This window comes from Genypterus blacodes, unplaced genomic scaffold (genome assembly GCF_046128005.1).
Source record: "Genypterus blacodes isolate CSIRO-AG114 ecotype Tasmania unplaced genomic scaffold, CSIRO-AGI_Gbla_v1 ptg000053l_1, whole genome shotgun sequence".
NCBI classification, from domain to species: Eukaryota; Metazoa; Chordata; class Actinopteri; order Ophidiiformes; family Ophidiidae; genus Genypterus; species Genypterus blacodes.
In genome coordinates, this window is record NW_027466865.1 from 343,015 (window position 1) to 364,680 (window position 21,666).

The window sequence follows — 21,666 nt, forward strand, 5'->3', positions numbered from 1 at the left end:
TTGGATTGCGCTTGAATTGCGTTATTTATGAAACTGCACTCTTAGCACGTTAGCTTGAGTCGCAGCTCCCGCCTGAGCTTTTGCATTAAGTCATTGCTCCCTTTCATCCCACTATTCCCGTACACATTTTGAGAGCTGAAACCGGTTTGCTCGAAAACAAAACAACTTGAAGTGTTTAAGATGGTGTAGGAAAACAACAGCAGCACCAACGTGTCCATAAAGTGAGGAGGGAAATTTCAATTTGAGCCGCATTAAGGCGTTTTCATGATGTTTTTAATAAAGTGCAGTTTGTCGGCAGGCGGGATCTCGTGTTTCATGAGCTTTCCTCTCAGTGCCGCTGAGCTCCGTCCAACAAAATGGAGCTGAAATAACAAACACAGAGAGAAGCTTATAGACCAAAGTGTGAGCTTGCTGCTGTACGTGTGTGCCCATATGTTTACATGGTGTGTGTACATGGTGTGTGTTCACATATTCCCACTGGCTGCCACGTGGCCGCCGAGTGTGTGTGTGTGACTGCACATTATCTCATTATGTGGCTGCGGGAGGCTCCCAGGTCACACCCAGGGTCCATGGAGGCCTGTGTGTGTCTCATGGTGGGGCAGACACAGGGCCGCCCTCCACCTCCATGGAAACCACGAAGCCCCCGGGGGCCCCATCCGTTAGCTGGCTGTCCAGCGCCGACCCAAGGGGGCACGGAAAAAGAGGAGAGCAAGACATCTAAACAAATGAGATCACCTCCCACAGCCGGCGACGGCGACCTCAGCGTCCCTCGCCGTGCATCAACCTTGACTAACTTTGCTGTAATGGCGGCTGGATCGCTCACCTCCGGCTACGTGTCTTCACTCCTTATTGATTTCCTCTTGTGCTTCCAGCTCTCACCATGTTTGGAAGAACATGAGGTCACCTAGCGGCGCAGAGAGCTCACCCACAGCTTCACCTATTAAAAAGTGAAGTTGAATAGAAAACCCATACAAGCTATTAAAGATGCTCCAGAGATCCTTACAGGAAGTTTAAACCCAAACTGCGTTATTGATCTCTTTCTCACATTTCCACGCCTGTGTGACATTCAAATGAGCACAGAAACATCCTCAGACAAAGAGCTTCCAGTGTTTCACCCTCAACCTGATACTAAATCCTCCACTCTCAAAACAGTTACAACCTTGAACATATCCCAGCAGGCATCACACTTTATTTTCTAATCTAATACTGAAAATCTAATGTTCCATTTGTTCTTGTTATGTGACTTCTAACTAAGACTTTGTTCTACACATTTAGTTTGTCCGGATTCTGCTTATTTGCCAGACCAGCAGGAGAAATATTCACCTCTGCTTCTTGGAGTAGCTTTACTGTATTAGCAACACTTTCTCAGGAGCTTGTAATGTAGCTCACTGCTTTACGTATTAAGGGAGTAGCTTCTCTGCAGCAGAACTACTTTAAATCAGGAGAAGCTTGAAGCTTTGTAGCTGAACCTGGATGGAGGATCTGAGCCCTGATTCTCCCAGGTGAGGAGGTGGCGGTGACATCGGTGACATCGCCGCTGTGTTGAGCAGTGTGACTCAAACGTCCTCAACATTAAGGATTATCATCTCTCTAGTCTTCTGACGACGTCTGTCAACAACGACGCACAGCAGGGGGCCGACATCTGCATGCATGCACACACGCACGCAAACACACACACACACACACACACACACACACACACATGAACTCCACCTGTTTAAGATATAAATCGAGATAACAAAGCACACGGTCGCATCCACACACACTGATGCACACCGGAGTTCAAGACGGATTATCCTTGTCTCTCACACACACACACACGCACTCACGCACGCACACACGCACGCACGCACACACGCATGCACGCATGCAAGCACACAGATGAGCCTGCATGCACACAGGGTTGCAAAGGCGCATTATGAACCCTTGCAAACACACACACACACTCCACAGGCCTCAGAGAATGTGCAGAGATTTATGTTACACCTGTGTTCTTTTAGTGTTAATTATTCAACTACAAGAAGTCACAAAGACACAAAGAAACACACACACACAACCACACATCCTGGAAGGAACTCAAGGTGAGGTCATCTTTATTAATAAACCTCCTGACAACAAACACACTCGCTCACTGCAGGCTCCTCCCCATCCTGACTGCACTGCCGTCCTCGCTGAGGTTGAGAGATGGCAACTGCCAGACTGGCACATTAGGGGGGGGCTGTCAGTAATCACACACACACACACACACACACAAACACACACAGACACAGACACAGACACAGACACACACACACACACACACACACACACACACACACACACACACACACACACACACACACTCATACCCAGAAACACACACACGGTACAGGATGGCCTGGAGACGGCATGTCAGTGATCTGTCAGAGGGTAACGGTGCGGAGCAGGTGTGTGCATGTGTGTGTTTTGGGGTGAAGTTAGACTAGAGAGCCAGGGAGAAGCACACACACACACACACACACACACACACACACACACACACACAAACATAGAGAAGAAAGAGAGAGGGAGAACGAGACCTGAGCTGGCTCATTTGTTGCCACTGACAGGAGAGGAGAGGGATTACTTCTCTACCAGACACGCCTAAGGGAGTAGGACAGGTGTGTGTGTGTGTGTGTGTGTGTGTGAATGTGTGATAGAGAGAGAGAGTATGTATGAAGTGGGAGCGAGAGATACATTTTGCATCTTTACATCAGAGTGTGTGTGTCTGTCTCCATTTTCTGAGTGCAAGAGTGTGACATGTCTCAGAGGGTAAATGTAGTGCCCTTGAGCAAGGCACTGGAGCGACGGTTGGTCAGATCCTCTATGACAGCACCAGCAGAGGACACTTTGCACCCTTGGTCACAGTTCATGTTTTGTAATACAGCTGGTAGTGTTAGGAGAAGATCCTCCATTAAGCTCCGAAACAACAAAAACACGTGGCGAACTTCAACCGCAGCGGATTCACTCGTTAAATGAAGAACAGCTGCTACATTGCAGCATTCGCTCTGGTTAGGCTGCATTTAACATTTGGTTTGAACGCAGATTCCTTCTCTGGGTTTTTATGGCGTTTTGGATGCTGCTCGGCGAAGAGAATGCAGCGAGCGGCACGGCTACAGGCTGCACTCGCTGCCAGCTGGAGGCCTGAGCAACGCGCTGCTGACTTGAGTTATGTAGCTCGAACCTCTGAGGCCCCACAGAAGCCCAAACCCCCAGACCTCCATCTTCTGCTGCACCCTCATAAGCTACAACAAGGACTTCTAACATGTATGTGTGTGTTTGTGTGTGTGTGTGTGCGTGCGCATCCATCCACTCCCCCAACTTTTGCATCTATGAACTGCGGATCAAATAAATGAATACAAAATATCTCAAGGACTCGCTGAAGAAATCTGGACTGGTAATACTTTACGGTAAACCAGTGCCAGTGCCAAGACTCCATGACTGGCCTGGATTGTGTCAGCATCATGAGATCAGAGCCTGTCTGACCCTCAGGCTCCATTACGCCCAGTGAGAGCCCAACTGGAATCAAGGCTGTGGTAATGGACAGTAAGAAACCTTGTTAAAGTGTAATGCTACCTGTTAAAGGCAGCTTCGCTTTCAGGGTCATTCGATACGCTTGACTCATAAAGCTAGAAGAGTCAAGTCTGAGACAGGAGGAGGGCGAGGAGTGAGAGGAGAGAGACGAGAGAGAGGAGAGCAAGGAGAGAGCGAGGCGGAAAATTAAGGGTGAAATTGGAGATTGAATTTGATTGATAAGGGATTTGTAATCCAGATGGGGATGATGTCGGACGATGTTTACTTACTTTGCAGAGAACCATCAGTTTACACCTGTCAGACTGAAAACCCTGGCGTTGATGTCATGTGACACTAAAACTCTCTCTATAAGGTGGGTCAGCAGCTCCTCACCACAGGGTTTCATCTAATCAGGGACGGACAGAACTTCCAACACTTTTAAACTAAAGTTCCAAAGTTTTTACAATGTCTCCACCTGTAGAAATTGAAACCAGGTATGAATAAATAAGATGACCCATAAATCTTAGATTACAGAAACGACGTCCATTATCCTTTCATTTGTAATAGTTTAACATTAACATACAATTTGGATGTATACTGTCACATTTGACGGCTGTAAACGCCATGCAAGTTAGTGTAAATGCATAGTCCACAGGTGGCCCCACGCTGCGTTACTACAGCAACACACTTCAGATACGTGCCCTGTTCTTGTTTCTCACATTAACACTTTTCATGATCAGAATGAAAAAGATTCAACCGACAAATTTTTGGGATTTAATGACTTTTCTAAAACTGCGTTTGTTTGTCTTTCCACGACTTTTATTAGCCGGGAAAACAAGTCTTCTAAATTATGCCAGAGTGTGAGCCGTGTGTGTTGTTTAGGTCTGAGCAGTTTAACACACACAAATATGTCCAAATAACTGCAAAATATCTTTTCTGCCTTTCTGTCAACCATCATAAATCGCTGGCAATTTAGAAAATATCAGCGTAAACACACCTGCCTGTAAATAAATAGATGTGAAGCTCCCTGGTAGGTACATACACACACGCACACACACACACACACATACTGAGGGATGGAATCAAGAGCTCAGCAGTGGGTTCTGAGATGGAAAAATCGCCTAAATTGAAGCCACATCTGCACATAACCAAAGCCAGTGGTGTGCTGACGTCTTCCACAGGCTGGCAGCTGACAAATACAAACTGATGCTTTTTCAAAGGATGTGTTGAATACAAGACACATTTATCATCCTTCATACAAAACTACCAACAAAAACTGAGACATTCACAGAGGGGAAGAGCAACAAACTCACTATTTTTTGTGTCAACAAAATCCCCAAAAACAGATGTAAACATGGCAGATCGGCCTTCAGATCAAAGGCTGACTGAGAGCCTGAAAGGCCACACTGACTCATGCTCACAGTTGGAGAAGTTTGTGTTATTGCCTCAATCAGAATGGAATCGAATTTTGGATGTGCATGGAAACGTGGCTGACCAATCAGAGCAGAGCAAGATTTAAAGCAAGCAGCACGAGAGTGGTTTCCAGAACTGCTGATGGATCTACTTCCTGGTCCAGTTTGTGTTTCATCTGACTTCAAGAGAAACTGAATCAGACGCTCTTCTTCATTCTTCAAAACAACCACTGCAGCTAAAGCTCATCAGCCACACACCTTATATACCACTTAGCCATAAACAGCGCAGTAGCCCCGCCCCCTGAGTCCCACATGCCAGTCAGGGTCCTAAAACTGAAACAGGAAGTGGAACTTGCTCTCATTTTGGTCCCAAAATATTTGACAAAATGACTTGTTTTCACACAGTGTGCACGGTGGTGAAGCAAGAGAGAGCCGAAAGTGTCATGACATGAATCTGCATCACGAGTCCCGTTTAACATGTATTTTGAGACAATTATGGACTAAAGAGACACTGGAACACACAATTCCACGAGAGACAACGGAAAGAAGGAAAGGATGGAAAGAGAGAAAACTGCTCCATCCATCCTTCTATCCATCCAAGAGAAACTGCAGTCTGGCCCTTTAAGTCAAGGTTAGGGGGAAAATCGTCCATTTTGTTGCTGCAGTGGAAAAAGAAAAGTATGAGTGGTGAAGAGGGAAGATGACAGGAAGCAAAGTTCCGAGGACGACTGTGGTCATCAAGCACCTTCACTGCGTTGCATTCCTTCTCTTCTTCCTCTTCTCACTTTCTTCTATTCTTCCATCCTCTCTTTCCTCAGTTTCCATTATTGAGTTTCTCTGCGTTTGTGGCTATCAGATCGTTTCTCGTCTTCCTCTCTCCCTCTCTCTGTCTCTCTCGCTCGCTCTCTCTCTGTCTCTCTCTCTCTCTCTCTTCACTTACCCACCGTTTTCCACAACACACACACACACACAAACACACCATTAACAAACAACAACAACGACAGAGGCAGAGGAAGAGGAGGAGCTTTTGTTTCTCTTTCTTTCTGTGTTTTCTTTGTTCTTTCTTGGTGACGGTGATGCTGCAGAGAAGAGAAAGAGCAGAGAGACTAGCTGAAAGGCTCCAAGATGACAAGAGCCAGAGACGAACTAACCACGCGTGTGAGACGAGTGTGCAACGTGTCTGAGTGTGTAAGAAACGTACAGTATCTGAGTGTGTATGTGAGACGTGTCTGAGTGTGTGTGTGAGACGAGTGAGTGTGTGTGTGTGTGTCATGAAGCCAATATGAGGCTGCCATAAAACATCACAACTTAGATCTTCGTTTCAGCCTGTTGTCTCTCTTTCTCTCTCTCTCTTTCTCTCTCTCTCTCACTTTCTTCCTCTCTCTCTGATTGATCAGGGATTGATTGATACCCCACTGATCAGTTTCCAATGCTTCTTCTGCACCATGAAACACACACACACACACACACACACACACACACACACACACACACAATGTGTTTGGCCACAAAGTCATTTGTGTGTGTTATGTGTGTGTTATTTGTGTGTGTGTAGAACAGGCTGATAAAAGTATCTCTTGTCTCTCAGACACAGAGAAACACAAATGCATCATGAATACGAGCACCTGATAGCTTGTCTGTATCGGTGTGTCTGTCTGTGTGAGTGTGTGTGTGTGTGTGTGTGGGTGGGCAGTGTGACACAGCATATACAACAAAACAACATGTGAAAGGAAGTGTGTACAATGTGTTGAAAATCGACACTGTGTTTGATTTAGCAAAACTCACCTACACACACACACACACAGACGAAGACACACACTCACAGTTTCTTTCTCTTTTTCTCAGTCTTTCTCTCTTTCTCACAACAGGTGGCTTTGTGAGTCACATCAGAGTGTGTAACACTAATAACATTAAAAGAGGATGCAGCACAAAGACAAAACGCACCTATATTCACAGACCTACTCAAATCACACACACACACACACACACACACACACACACACAGACACACACAAACCAACCCATAGACTGGGATAAATAAAAAGACCAAAACACAACACACAACAGAGACACAAAGAAACAGAAACACAAACCAAAGAAACACACACACACACACACACACACTTTTTCTATACCAAAACAGACACATGCGCCCAGCGGCATGCAGCAGATCCACCACCAGCAGACTGATGCAACAAATACACTGGAAAGCAAACACACACACACACACACAAATAATCCTTAACACACACACAGAATCCCACCCCTCTGCTACTCAGTTTAGCATCAGGGTGAGAGAAAGAGGTTGGGAGAGGGAACCCACTTAATGAGAACAAGACACAAACACACACACACACACACACACACACACAACGCAATTTCAGAATAAATTAATTAAAGCGAACAAGGGGAGTGAAAGACAAATTTGAGGAATTTAATCCTGGTACACAAATCAGAGCGGAATCATGTGAGAGGACGAGGAGGATGGAGAGATGAGGAGTGAGAGGGCGGAGGGTGTAGGGATTGAGGAGTGAAAGGGGGGAGGGGCTGGAGGGTGGAGGGATGAGGAGTGAGAAGGCAGAGTGCGAGGATGGAGGAGTGAGAGGGTGGAGGGGCGGCAGGGTGGACAGATGCAGGAGCGAGAGGGCGGAGGGGCGACACAACAAATTTTACCTCATTCCGTTCAATTTGACACAGCTCCTCCTGCTTTTGCCACTTCATCTTTTTATCGTTCCCCATCTATCCATCCACCTATCCATCCATCCATCCATCTACACAAGGTAAAGGACTATCAGCAGAAAGAATAAGCAAGACACACAAAAACAAACCTGCTGTGGTTGCGCATGAGTGTGTGTGTGTGTGTGTTTTGCGATTCATCAGCGTCTCTCTGTCTCTCTTTCCCTCTTTCCCTCTCTCTCTCTCTTTCTCCCTCTCTCTCTGTCTCCTTCCATTAGTTTTCAAGCCAGTTTTAAAGAGACGCGCTATTGATTTTTTGACTACGGGAGATCAGTGTGTGTGTGTGTGTGTGTGTGTGTGTGTGTGTGTGTGTGTGAGTGTGCGTGTGTGTGTGTGAGTGCGCGTATGTGTGAGTATGTGTGAGTATGTGTGTTCTCCCTGGATGGTCTAACCTCAGGCAAAAAAAGTCATACAGTAATAAAGTAAAGCATTTGCACTCTCTCTCTCCCCCCTCTCTCTCCTCCCTGGTGTTCCTAAAAAAGACTTTGCCTAATAGGTAGAGAGAAAAAAGCAAATAGAGTGAGATAAACTGTTCCATATGTGTGTGTGTGTGTGTGTGTGAGAGAGAGAGAGCGAGAGAGAGAGAGAGAGAGAGAGAGAGAGAGAGAGAGAGAGAGAGAGAGAGAGAGAGAGAGAGAGAGAGAGAGAGAGATGGATATATAAAGAGGGAGAGAGTGATATATACAGTATGGATGACAGAGAGACAGAAAGGGAGAGAGAGAGAGAGAGAGAAAGTTTGGCACATGGATTTGTGTGCATGTGTGAAAGTGTTGTTATAGGTGTGCGAGAGAGCAAGAGAGAGCGTGTGTGCATGTGTGTAAGTGTGTGTGTAGAACAGGCTGCACGTGGAGAGGTCTATTACAAAAATACACACAGAGCACAGCAGAGCAGATTGAAGGGGAGGGAAAAGAATAAGAAAAAGACATGGCCAATGAATGAGGCGAAAGATTCAACCCGAAGGAAGAGAAAAGAGGGAGAGGCAGAGAGAGAGAGAGAAAGAGAGGTGGAAGCCTGCTTAAAGATTGATGGTGTAATTGTTGACTGCTGGTCGCCCCTTATCTTGGTTTCTCAGGGCTTCTCTCTCTCTCTCTCTCTCTCTCTCCCTCTCTCTCTGTCTGCCTCTCTCCCTCTCTCTCTCTCTCCCTCACCCCCTCTCTTTCTGTTTCTTCGTCTCTCCTGCAGGCCTTATTTTCTTCTCCGTCTCTCTGTTTTTCCCTCCTTTCACCTCACGGACGCCTCGTCCCATTCAGTCACTTAGCTCTTATTTTTCTGGCCTCATGCAGTGAGCAGTGGACTGGAAAAGAGCAGCAGGGGGGAAGGAGTACAGCCTGTCAGGGTCAGGGGTCAACGTCTGAAGCGGGCTATAGGCAGACGAGAGGGGAAAACACACACACCCACACTCTCTCTCCCCTCCTCCTGCAGACCAACACCTCAACAACAGCACCATTATTCAGTTGGCGTTCCAGCTGCTGATGGAGCTCGAGCCGAGGCCACAAAGGTGCTAACCTCAGCTCGGGCTTCAAACCAATGGCCTCCGTAAGCTGGCAGCCATGTTTACGTAGAAAGGTAGAGGCCATTCACGAAGAAAAGAGTCGGTTAGAGTGGGTTCACAAGTCAACACGCAGAAAGTGAGCAAAGTGAGTCACTGTATCAGTGTTTTTATACTGAGCTCATCATGTGACTCAGCATCAAACATGATGTATTATTGTTGTTTTTTCTTTTTCTTTTTTAGCCCCAATTCTCCGATATCCTGGGCTGCTAGTAAGCACGTGGCGCCGCTGACCGGAAAAGCCCATAAAAGTCTATGTAAATGACTCTAATGCTGTGAAGTTTCTCCCTTGTAGAGGTTCTGATTTATGCTGTCATGCAAGCAGTTTCTCTGGACTCTCACAGTCAGCTGACTGCACTACAAGCCGGGTGGAAGACGTTATAGACTCCAGCTTCCCCTCACATCACATGGCACTGTCCTCGTCTGAGACACCCAGAAAATCATCCCTTACTAACTAAAACTAAATCCAAAGCAGAGAAAGTCGCGTATAATTTGGAATCTGTTGTATTTTTTTTCAGGCATCGAGTTCAATGAAATAGATGTAATAAAATTCTTGTAATTCAGAGCAGATGATTCAAGTTAAATGTGACCAGCAGAAGAAGAAGCTTCGGAGGCGGCAGAAGAGCCACAAAGACGACAATGAAAGATTGAGTCTGAACTTTCACAGTGAAAACTAATAAAAGGGAGAAAAGGCATCCAAAGATGATGCAGCTTCTTTTTGACAGCTAATATAGTGACTAATAATCTGTGACAAGCAGAGCAGACAAACGACCCTCTTAATAAAACTTGCTCGCTTTTGTGTGTGTGTGTGAGATGTGTGTATTGTAACTGGATACATTAATATTTGTATTAGTCAGCTCGCAGCAGTCACTTAGGCATAGCTGACAAAATACAACATTCTTTCAGATCACTAAACAGAAGCTGCAGTGAAATATTGTACACACTGAATAGAAGGTAAAGGAAGTCCAATAAGAAACACGCCGTATAGAACGGGAAAACTGAACCACGAGACAAATGGAGAAAACTGCTTCATCCTTATATGTCAACAAAGTCAATATTCTCATATCAGTAGGTTTGTGAATCCCAACCTGAGCCTGATGTCCAGAGTCCGACGAAGGCCAGAAACATGTGGATTTCAGCTTTTTGCTACGTTTGAATCATGTTGGCAGAAATGGAAACAACACAAAATGATGTTGTTGATTCATTCCCAGTCAGATGCCTCCATCCATGACGTCCAAAACCAAGCGTGTGAACCAAACTTCTTAAACCACTTCCTCCTTGAGAATAATGACATGAAACCTGTGTTTTTCTATTTGACTGTTGCTGTCCTCCCTCGAGTTTCTGCAATCGAAGGGCAAGTCCGAACTGCCTATACGAAGGAAACTCATCTCCACGTGTTACTGTTCCATGACTTCTGTCTTGCTGTCGGAGCTCTCGATCACAGATGAGCGTTGTGACGTGCCGTCGATCTCTCAGCTGCCCCTCCCAGTAGCGATCAATACAAATAAACATCTCTCATATCATACAGTTCATAAGTTAAAAACTTCACAAAGTTAACTTCATTAACAGAAATTGACTATTTTGCTTTTGTCGCCGCATTGTTGACACTTTTGCAATTATTTTTGACAAGTGGGAGACGTAGTAGCTGTCAGAAATTCCCCATTATCTCCTATTGGTAATTACTGCAGTGAACGCTTTCTCCCAGCTGACGGCTTATGTTTACAGTCTGTTATATATTGTGCAATATGTTTATTGCCTATCTGGTCTGGCGGCAGAGCTAAAAGCAGACTGCGGTGGTCCTGGGCAGCAGCCAACCGCTCTGCGTCTGGTCATTCTAACACCGTTTTCGCCAGACGCGATAGCGATCAATGGCAACCGACCTTACATTTACATTTGGTATTGACCATAGTCCTGCTACCTGAAGGATATGACCTTGTATTTTGGTGTGGAATATGCAAAGTGAGTGAGTAGGTGGCGAGGAGGCGCTGTCAACATAAACAGACATTGAGTGTGGGATTCACAGACACAATAATGTTCTTGTCTGTTTTTAGATATGAAGGTTGTTAGAAATATTTCGTTAGCGCCAAGAAGACACAAAGACAGGATTTCCCGAACAGTAAGTCCCATAATTCTAATGAGAAATGTAACGCTTACAGAGAGATGATGTCACTTGTTGACGTTCTCAAGCAACTTAACAACACGTGAAAGTGAAGTTTTGAACCAACCAAGTTGACATATGAACACATTAATATAAACTAACAAATAACATACAATTGTTGTCCATTCAAAAGCAAATTGGTCACATACACATTTTTATACATGTTCATAAAAGTTAAGCGGTGGAGTTTCTCGCACATCATCTGCCGTCCTGTTTACTGTTGCCAAAAGTACCCTGTGACACTAAACAGAGATTGGAAAAGGAGACAAACTGGTCCACCATTGATTTTTCCACAGGAAAGAGAAGCATCGACTTCCCAGTAAGAGGTGATGGGCTCAGTTAATGAGGAGGAGCCACGCTGAAGTAAAGTACCAATTACACAACCTCCACTGCGTAAACATTTATAATTCTATTGAGTAGGATAATCACCAGCTCTGATTTAAAGACAGGCCGGACAAACACTGAATGTCTCTCAGCAGGTGGGAATCTTTAGGAACGATGTGATTCAAATCTGACTCTCAGAGGACAGGATCTGAAAATCAATTCTAAACTTAATGCAAACATTCTGAGCGGCATAGGGACCTTTTCCCACATACACACACCACCTGCTGTTGCTGGGATGCAGTGTGTAGTTCTGCATTAGAACGTTTGAAACCACAAACTGAAAATCATTTGTTTGAATTTGTGAATCGATCTTGAATCCCGAAGGCAAGAATCTTGATTCGAAAGTGAATCTTTTTTTTCAGGGGCTAACAGAAGTAAATGGAGTCAAACTGGTCCACCATTGATTTTTCCACAGCAGAGAGCAGCATCGACTTCCCAGTAAGAAGCGATGGACAGAGTTTATTAGCTGCAGCCACGCTAGGGGTAGCTTTAAGTTACTAATCAGAGGCGCTCCACGGCGTAAATATTTATATTTCCATCATTTATTTGATCATTTCATGGATTTTCATGGAGTGACGATGGCGCTCAGATTCCTAAACGCTAGCAAAGCTAAGCTAAGATGCTAGCGCACGTCAGCCCAGGGGACCCAGAGAGTGCAGCAAGGTGGCCCATTTCCTTCCCGCTCTGATAAGCCTGTGTGCAGCCTTGACAGTCCAGCAGAGAGACCATTAGCCCGGCTGCTGCTCCTTCCTGGATATACTGCAGCTTACCAGCCTGCAAGCCGTGGGCCAACGTTTTATTGTCTTTTTGAAAGTTTATATGTGAGAGTAGGCCGATGGCAGGGTGGGTTTTTTGTGCTGGAAACAGTCTATGTGTGTGTGTGTGTGTGTGTGTATTCAAGCTGCGCGCTCCCGGCGCTTCCTGCCCACTAACGGCCAGTCTCACGGTAGGGAGGGTGAGCTCTATCGGACCAGAACAATGCCAAAAAAGGCTGTCATAAAAACAAACTCCCATGCTCTGCTTAGCATAGCCCCCCCCACTACCCCATTTAGCTGCGCACACACACACAACCCCCATTTAGCTGCACACACATACACAACACACACACACACAATCTCAGACAGCCAGTATCCAAGCCAGCAGGTTGCCTTATTTTACCTGCCATCAGCTGGTAGGAGCCTATACACACATTTGCACACATTATTCGTGTAACAATGCATTAAAACAGAGTGGAAGCAAAAGCTGAATAAGCATATACCCACACACACACAAACGCAGCAGCAGCCACTGCAAACAAACGACAGCAGTTCCTGCATTCGTACTGGTTCCAAACTGCTTTGACTTGTCACCCAAACCAGAGTAACAAAAAGAGAGCGATTCCAGCAGTCTGCTGTACACAAAATACCTGCTGAGTCGGAACAAACAAAACAAAAAACCTCTTTGGGGCCCGTCAGAGAAAACATGCTAAGTAGCTGGAACACAGCGGGCCGGCCAACGCCGCTTTTAGAGGCTACCGGACAATATTAGAGAACGCAAGTGTGAGGATGAAACATTAACTATAAAAATGAGTTGGGCTGCTATGTGAAGATGAAATGTGATAAACCCCCCTCATATATACTAACTGACAAGAAATTGTTCTTCTTGGCTTACATCTCATTGAGTAACTCCATACATTCCATTTTAAATTTGGAGAAGAGGATGTAAACCTATTAATTAAGGGGTCGATTTGAACGCAGGGGGTGGAGCGACACATGGAGACAGAGAGAGAGGGCGAGCGAGCACGGTGGGCAGCAGATGGTCAACCGCGGTCAGCTGGTCGGAAACAAGCAGGTCAGTGCTCTCCTGCACCTCCACTCCGCCGCTCATACATAATGCAGAGGACGTGGGCCACCCCGAGCTCCCGTCAGCCTGCAGGCCTCTGACAGACACGGGCGTCCGGGCGGGAGGGAAGGTTTGTGCGGCGCACGTGGTCACGCGAGGCGGGACGCGGCTGCGCTGCTCTCCATCTGCTCTCTCCCACTGTTCCTTTGTTTCAAACAGCGGTAATTAGCTTTGGATGACGCCTCTCACAGCCGTATTTTGACAATAACGCAATTACCTCACAAACGCCCCACAATGGGGAGTGATGGCAGGTCAGAGTGGAGTGCTTGTCTGAATGACGTCAAAATGTGTTTCCAGGAGCGAGAGTGGCGTATTGGATTTTCCAGCCTTCTTATTTCTGCCCTTAAGGCTTATTTGTGTATCGAGCGGCCCAGAGGACACGGCCGCATTGCTAACGGAAGGCGGCGTGTTTACTGCTGCACTCCCAGCGAGGCCCCATTGTACCGATATTGTTAATTTTCAACAGGCGGGATACGACTTCATTCTATTTAACTGAATTGATTCGAGAGAGGGCTGCAGGCGTTTAGTGCACCGCCGCCGCTATTACGCCGAGCAGCAATAAAGGATAAACGCCACATTCCTTTATCATAGCAAAGCTCTTATTTACAACAGGTAGAATATGCCCTTGACTCTTCGATTATGGCTGAGAGCTTACATACCACCAATTTAAAAATGGACTCATTATGCTTCTTGAACTGAGCTGAAATGAGTGAGAGAGCTATGCGCGTGTGTGTTTGTGTTTGTGTCTGTGTGTGTGAGAGAGAGAGAGAGAGAGAGAGAGAGAGAGAGAGAGAGAGAGAGAGAGAGAGAGAGAGAGAGAGAGAGAGAGCATAAAGGAATGAATACGTTGTGAGACACAAGCTTCGAGTCTGAAAGAAGCTTCCAAACCCCTCTGGATCCACCTCTCTGCCGCTCCATAAAGCCGTTTGGAGCACTTTGGGGTTTGTGTGAACTGGTGTCAGTGTTTGTGTGTGTGTGTGTGCGCTTCAGTCTGTGTTCTTTGTTACGAGTGCCAAACATTTTAACATCAATAAAGCGATATAAATGGATGGCAAATGAGCCATTGAACTCTGCTTTCTCTTGCAGTGTTGCTGCAAGAGGATGCTGAGGAGCCACTGCTCAAAGTTACATCAGCTCACTGTGTTTACGGCTTCACGCTTAATCGCACACACGGGGATAACAGCACACGCTTTCACTTTAGGAGGGAGGAGGAGTGATTTCAATCGTTTTGTTCACGTCCCAGGTCCACAGGCCTTTGATTGACCCTGCCAACCGCTGTGTGAAGTGGGTGTGCCTAGTTTGATGGAGCACTCTTGGGTTAAAGCTCAAATTGAAGTTAAGGTAGAGGGCGCTGTTTGGTTGAAGCTTGATGAGATTTTCAATTTTATCCTTGTTTCTTCAGGAAAGGCAAACAGGAATAACAGCCAGAGAGGGAGGAGATGTAACAACAGGAAGCCATGAGGTGACACATTTTTTGTACTTTTGCACTGAAAAAAAGCTAAAGCACCGAAAATAAAAGCCGCAACTGTGATCATTTTGTTTGATCACAGTCATAATGTTTATTTATAGCACAGCGATAAAATTACAATATGAGGTCATCAAAGTGAAGGCGTTACAGCGCCTATCAGGGCTGTAAAACTAATCATTAAATCAATGAAAAATAAATCAATATAGGCAAATTCGCTGGTTTGTAACAAATGCTCAGTGTGTGTGTGTGTGTGTTTATAAGTGAAGCTGACTTCACGTTGTCATGTCACAGTGTCACCCTGAGTATGCAGCTGTGCACACACACACAGCCTTGTGTTTATAGCTAAATGGGTCTTCGATGATGAACCAATCATTGTCATGCATGCACACAGAGACACACACACAGATTATGAAAACATGAGGTTTGTATCACTCTGACCCTGCATCAATCTCATAAACAGCCTCTTCCCTTTAGTCTAAACATCATCCTGTCCAGCCCCACCCCTGCTCCCCAGTGAACACACACACACACACACAACACACACACACACATACACACACACACACACACACAGAGATCATGACCCATCTGCCTCTGCTCTCCAGACACTGCAGCTGGTCTGCCATGAACCACATAACTCAACAAAAAAACATACAAACACACAAGCGCAGACACACACACACACACACACACACACACACACACACACACACACACACACACACACACACACACAGAGGCAAATGGATGCACAAACACTCACAGTGACTTGGTGGTTCTGTTCAAGCAGCATCGGAACAGCGAGGGCACGGCCAGCGAGGAGAACTGCCTCTGGCTCAGCAGGAAAACACAACACACACACACATCCAAACACACACACACAAACACACGCACACACCAGCTTGATGCCAGGCTAAATAATTTTTTCAAGATGTTTCTGTGATAGGCAAGCAGACACACTCTGCTGCTGCCTCTCTGCTTCTTCCACAAGTCCCACGGGAACCTTGTGTGTGAGCAGCAAAGGACGGGAAAATGCTTCTGTCACCGTCTAAAACTATATTATGCTCAACGAATTCAGATCCATACACTTACACAACAACACGGCAGCAAACACTGTGTGTGTGTGTGTGTGTTTGCATGTGTGTGTGTGTCCTGTATGTGATGTAAGTTGCATCATCAGAAATCATGCAGTTGTCACGGGTTTGCTGTGCATTCAGCTGCTGGCCATGTGGGCGCACTGTTCATTGATGTGATGCATGTGACACAGAGATGCCGAAGAAACACATACACACACACACACACACACACACACACATACACACACACACACACCAGACCAGACAAGAGACATCTGCTGCAGCGACAAAGTCACGGCTATGATGCAATGTTGACCCTCTGGTGTCAAAACACACAAATTCAGTCACACATGAGCGCACGCACACACACACGCACACACACATAAACGTACAGATGCTGAAGTGAACCATGCACACTGAAACACCCTGAGGTGCACTAACACTCACACACATGAACATGAACACGTGTTAACAAACAGTACCGGAAATAGTAGAAGAACAAAACAAATCAATGTAAACAATCTCAGTGAGGCAGTTTGTATGTAACTTCCCTGGAAATCCAAATATTTGGTCAAATCAGTGCTAAAAAAAGGCGTATGTGTGTGTGCAGGATGCATGTGGCCGTTTGCATGTGTCACTATGCGTATGTGTGTGTGTGTATGTGTGTGAGAGAGAGAGAGAGGAGTGTGTGATGGGAGGAAGGTCGACCATCAGGCTGTGGAGTCCATTGTCTGTCCAACAATGAAGAGATCGAGTCGGCAGGAGTCCTGTGGCTCTTTCAATAGAGGCATTAACATCTGGGGCCGCAGGGCTGCAGTGTGTGTGTGTGTGTTTGCGTGTGTGTATGCACGTGTGTGTGTGCCTTTGTTACAGCTATCCCGGCTCTTGGAAGGATTTTCTTTCACTGGAGGCAGCACAGATGTCAGGAGGGATTCTCACACTGACATCTGAACTGGTTTCCAGTTGTTGCGTTTCCCCGTGCGACCTTTTCATAATCGACACTTTGTGCTTGAACCTGGGATGAATTGTCTCGTCTCAAAGGTTCCACCAGTGAATCTCACTATTTAAAAAGGTGAACAGAGTGGGTTTAGGTGCTTTATCCTCTGTTACATCACCCTGACTCGCCGCAAAGGCTGAAAATGTCAAACTACCTCCCTGTGTGGACACACAATTCAGCCGGGTGTTACTTTCATTCATCTTTGTAAATGACACACACACACACACACACACACACACACACACACACACACCAACTATACGAAAAAATGGGAGTGAAATTAATGAAAAACACAGCAAGAAATGACAAAAGCCTCTAATCAACACCACACACACACAACACACCCTGCCTCCCTCTTCATAATCATAACACCAAGCTTTTCTTCGACCCATCCGTCCGTCCTCTCCATGCTCTCACACTAATTGTGTGTTAGGAGGTTAACAGGCGGAGAAACCATCCAGGTTATAAACAAACTACAGACAAAGAGGCGGAAACACCTCCTCCCCCTCCTCCTGCTCCTCTCCCTGTGTCCAGTACAGGACATCCGAGTAATTACAATAATCACTCAACTGGAGCTAATACTTATTTCATTTAGACTAAAAGGACAGGGGGGGGCGGGGGGGGGGGGAGCACTCCAGAGTAAAGCCCCAAAATCACTGGATTATTGTCACAGCTCTGTGAGATGGAAAAGTGTCTGAGCAGCAGAAACGGAGGCAACAAGACAAGAAACTCATTACTCTTCACGCGGGGGAACGAAATCGCTTAAGCATTGAATATGACAGGAGCTGCTGTGCATGAATGTATGATGAGCGGACAGACGGACAAACAAAGGCCAAGTCAGCACAAGCGCACATAGACGACTGAGGATTAGAAAGGATGAAGCTGCGCCACAAGCAAAGAAGTCTGAGGAGATACAGGAAACTGACTCATGCATGTTAGGGATCACAAATCAATGGATCAATCACCGGATCAAGTTTGTGTTCCTCAGGTTTTACTCCACTTGTGGCCTGTGTGTGTATGTGTGTGTGTGTGTTATCTATACTTGCAGCAGGTTGTATTGTTGTTTCATATCCCTTTCTTAAGCAGAGGTGTACGATTTCACACTTTCCCAGACTTCCCATTGTGACTCTTTCCCCTCTGGCATCATTTTAACGTCACAATCTGACCCGGAACAAAACTTTGGAGCAAATGTGCAAAACAAATTTAACATTTAGAATTATTCCCATTCCATATTAAGTCATTAAATCTCAATAAGGGCTTTATTTAAGGTGTTTTGAGCAGCAACAAACAGCGTGTTCAGCAGAATGGGGTCATCCAAACTTCACACATTTAAACATGGAAATCTGGGAATATTACAGGAATATTCCAACATGAAGTAACCCCCCCTTTGCAGTATACACACAGTATCAGCGAAGTGTACGTGGAGTATGTGTGTACGTGTGCGTGTATGTGCGTGTGCTCTGTGTAGATCAATTCGGTTGCGTTAGTGTGTGTGTGTAGCGTCGCACTGATTGCCGGGCTCTCTTCCAGCTCGCCGTGGCCGCACTGCGCCGTGTTTACGCTGTACAAAGTTCGATCTCCGCGCTCGCGCTCCGTCACGCAAACATCCTCGCGCCGTCACGCGCATCAAAGCCTCTCGGTTGTTTCGGTTAAGACGCTTCGCGGCTTCAACAGTTGGAGCGCAGAGCGGCTCCGGCTCCGGTGCCCTGCCGCCTCCGCCGCACCTCCTCCGGCTACTTTCCCTCCTCGGTGCGTTACACGTTGCACACCGCAACCTCCATTACGGGAACACAAACACAAAGCAGTAACGGTAACAAACTTACCTGCTGGTTGCGGCGCTGGTGGCGGTGATCCTGCGCTTTCCTCCCGCTGTGCTCCGCTCTTTCTCCGGCGGCAGACCCAGTATCCGGTCTCCGTCTCCGAGCTCCGTTATCTCAGCTTTGCTCCCCGAATCTGAGTTAGAAATTATTCCACATCCTCATAAATGTGTGACGAAGTCGTCCAGGCTTTATCTCCTCTCGTCTGCTCCCCTTTTCCCTTATTTTGTCTCAGGAAAACGGAGCCATATGATCCTGTCATTCAGTTCATACAGAGGAACTGGCTCTACGCACAACTCCCTCCCAAGGCTTTGTAACGCGAAACCAGAGGAGGAGGAGGAGGAGGAAGAGGAGGAGGAGGAGGGAAGGAAAACAAGGGAAAGACGGGAAAACGAGAATTTAAATCCACAGTCAGGGCCGAGCCTGCTCGATGTGTCCGTGCTTCAGTCGCTCTCTGCGGGGATGCGAGTTCCAGCAGACCGCACCATACACACACACGCTCCGCAGCGGCCGTAGCGCTGCGTCTCTGTGCCAGTCTCCAGTCGTAGTGATGTTTGTATGTGTGTGTGTGTGTGTGTGTGAGAGAGTTAATGTTTGTGAGTGTGTGTGAGAGCGAGAGAGAGTATGCGTGTGTGTGTGTGTGTGTGTGTGTGTGCGTGCGTGCGTGCGCGCGCGTGCGTGCGTGTGCGAGCGAGCGAGAGAGACAGAGAGAGAGAGAGAGAGAGAGGGTGTGTGTGCGCCCCCAGTCTACTCCTGCAGCACGCATCGCAGCGGGGACCTGCAGGATTTCACACACACGCCTCCGCCCATTAGTCTCTGCGAACAAGGGCCCGCAGTCCACCGGGGGCCCCAGCGGCCATTCCACCGGCCGATCAGGACTTAGGAGCCTCTTATTGTAAGTCTGCTTTGGCAAAGTGGCCCCCAGCCTGCAGGGCCTGACCCGGACACGCTCAGGGGTCCTATTTTAAGAGAGACCCCCCCAGTCAACATGGTGGTCTGGAGCTAAATGGGAACATCAGAACACAATGGAGGAGTTGTGGGGGCCTGGTTCCTTGCTGCCCGCTGAAGTGCTGTTGAGCAAGGCAGCAGGTTCCAGGGCGTGCCTCCAGAGAGGCTGTTTGCAATCTGGACATGATCGGTGATGAAATAAAGCAACAAGGTGGGGTGGGGTGGGGGGGTGATGGACACAGCATTATTGTAATGACCTCCCTGTTATACCCTGCCTGGCTCTAGATGGCGCTATTGCTCACCTGCCAGTCCCGATTATGGCAAAACGAAGAGATTCAGCGAAGGACCAAACTTTGTTCTAGGTAAGGGCTTCCTAACTTAGCTACATTTCTATGACAAATAACACTAAATAACTATGGTTAAATGTCAAAGATTCAAATGAAATCTTGTATTGTATCTTATTAAAAATCCTTGTTTGAATTCAACTTTTGTCATCTCTGGAATGTTTGCATTTTTGCCTCACAGCTTTCTTTGAACAAGTATATGCATAAATATACAGCATGTATATATTACAATATGTATATTCGTGTGCGTTTGTGTTATTTTTTGATTTATGCAACAGACGGTGAATTGTGTCCTACTTACATGCTGCTGCTATTTATCCTCTACGCCGGCACCAGTCAAATATATGATACGTGTTTGAAATGATACATAATCCAAACCAGGACAAAGACGGATGAGACGCAGGATTATGATCCAAAGATTGAAGTCTTCACATTGGAGGGCAAACATCATAATCTCCTTGTATTTTGGGGGAACAACACTGAATTTCCCGGCTAGGCTGTGAGAGCTAATGCACATGTTCAGCACCGAGAGGAACAGGGGAATAAGTGTGTGCTGTGGAGCGTTGCTACAATGAGACAGTAGGAAAATGAACAGGAATAGAATTTGACTCTTTCAGACGCTGTGAACACATGTGCCACAAGGCCTTTTAACCTCAGCGAGAAATCAATAAACTGGAAGCGACATTGCTTATTTCCCAGCGGAGCGGGCAAAACATCTCCGCCATCAGCTGTAATTTTCATTACTTTTAGAAAAGCGTCAGCAATTTTCTCGTGTTTCCTGCCGTCCGTCAGCCTGGGACGCTGCAAAATGATTTGCAGCGTCTGAATGTGATTGGAAAGTAGTGAAGATGGTTGAGGGAACCTTCAGACAGACGGCTCAGCAAACAAACCATCTCTGATCTCACACACACAAATGGTTTTCTAGGAATTTAAACGAACACAGCATTTTAAGTGGATCTGAGTGAACACTTACACTTAAGTACGTTTGCTACACATGTCCATGTTATTGTTTTCATTTACAGTCTATCTAGAAACCTTTTGATGTCTCTATCTGCAGAAACACGTCAATCTACTGCAGCTCACTGACGCACGATCAGACCAAAAACTGCTTTTAGGTTCTCCAGCGTAAAAGGCAAAATACAACTTCCTGCTCAGGTCGGCGTGACATCCACTTTGTCATCTGACATGCGATGGGATGAAAATATGTGTGTGTCTATGTGTGGGGGCCGAAGTGGAGTCAAGAAAGCCTGAGCCAACCACATCATCTCTGTCCAGCATGCACTCGCTCGCCTCATACCTGCTGAGTGTGTGTCTAACCGGGTGTGTATGCAGGTAAATTCACATCTAATTACATCGTCATCAACA

General features: G+C 46.4%; 1 protein-coding gene across 2 annotated transcripts in view; it reads right to left on the reverse strand.

The window, feature by feature from the left end:
- Window positions 1-19,568, reverse strand: part of sema4c (sema domain, immunoglobulin domain (Ig), transmembrane domain (TM) and short cytoplasmic domain, (semaphorin) 4C) — a 74,706-nt gene extending 55,138 nt beyond the window's left edge. For both annotated transcript variants that reach the window (XM_076151047.1, XM_076151046.1), the window contains exon 1: window positions 19,016-19,568. The gene's annotated coding sequence lies outside the window, so the exon portion shown is untranslated. The remainder of the gene's footprint in view (window positions 1-19,015) is intronic.
- Window positions 19,569-21,666: the final 2,098 nt, after the last annotated feature.